We start from the raw sequence: 1,467 nt of genomic DNA on the forward strand, positions 1-1,467 counted from the left end.
CACATGGGTGCTGAAAATCAAACTGGGGTCTTCTGGAAAACAGTAGCCAGTTCTCCTAACTGCTGAGCCATCTCTCCAGTCCTGCACTTAAGCTCTTATAAAGTTTGGAAGCCCAAGTCCAAGAGAAACTCTTATTGTTGGTTAAGGAAGCAGCCCACTGTGGTACTGGTCTGCTGAGGAGACACAGGGAAACCTTGTCTCAAAAGAAAAACAAACAAAGAGAGTAGTNCCTCACTCCTGCTTTCAGAGCCATTGCAACACACTGAACTCCACAGGCAGAGCCACGCAAGGGAAANCTGGCCAGACCCTGGGTGACTCCAGCCCTCCCTGAGGAAAAAGACCAAACACTGACACGGGAGAGGCTAAAATGCCAAAGTGGCGTCCTTTGCACACTTTGTGCAAACTCCCAAAGGAGGCTCCAGCAGCAGCACCTGAACTTCAGTCAGTGCCTCAGAGTTCTCCAAAAAGTACCTGGAGACGTGGGGGATCACCTCTGCCAAAGAGGGCGGGCGTGGCAAAAGAGGGCCAGCCGGCTTTGTTCTGCATGCTGCTACCAAATCAAAGAACAGTCCGGCCTATCCACTGTGGGTGAGGAACTGGGGGAGGTAGAATGCCCACCACAGGAACTCCAGGAAGCTAAGGATACTACTGTCTACAGAGGTAAAGTAATTGTTGGTGCCTCAGAAAAGAAAAGCACCAAGTGTGAAACAAATAAGAAAAGGAAGAAAGACCAACAGGAGAAGAAGGTGTGGTGGTGGTGGCGGCAGTGATGGACATGCTCAGTTCTTTTTTTTCACNTTTTTGGGTTTTTTGGNTTTTCGAGACAGGGTTTCTCTGTATAGCCCTGGCTGTCCTAGAACTCACTTTGTAGACCAGGCTGACCTTGAACTCAGAAATCTGCCTGCCTCTGCCTCCCAAGTGCTGGGATAAAAGGCGTGCGCCACCACGCCCAGCTCGGACACATTCAGTTCTAACACAGTTATTTCTTCTTTTCTATAGAGTACATAATTCCTCTCTACACAACTCATAAAAAAAGAATTGAAATGATTTTTTTTTTCTCTGTGTGTAGCCCCGGCTGTCCTGGAACTGGCTCTGTAGACCAGGCTGGTCTTGCCCGAGTGCTGCAACTAAAAATGTGTGCCACCACTGTCTGGCAAATGACTTTTTAAAATATGTGTCTTAATTAGGGTTTCTATTGTTGTGATAAAACAAAACAACCCAAACAAAAAACGGCCATGACCAGAGCAGCTTGAAGGGGAAAGGNGTTGTTTGTCTTCCACNTCCAAGAAACTCAAGTCAGGGCAGGAACTCAAGGTAGGAACCTGAGGCAAAATACAGCAGCAGAGGCTCAACCTGCCTTCTTCTGTAATCCAGAACCACCTGCCCACGCATGTTCCTTTAATCCCAGCACTCAGGAGGCAGCCACCGGAAGATCTTTTGAGTGCCAGGCCAACATGTTCTACATAG

The sequence above is a fragment of the Mus caroli genome, chromosome 6, assembly GCF_900094665.2.
Source record: "Mus caroli chromosome 6, CAROLI_EIJ_v1.1, whole genome shotgun sequence".
Taxonomy (NCBI): Eukaryota; Metazoa; Chordata; class Mammalia; order Rodentia; family Muridae; genus Mus; species Mus caroli.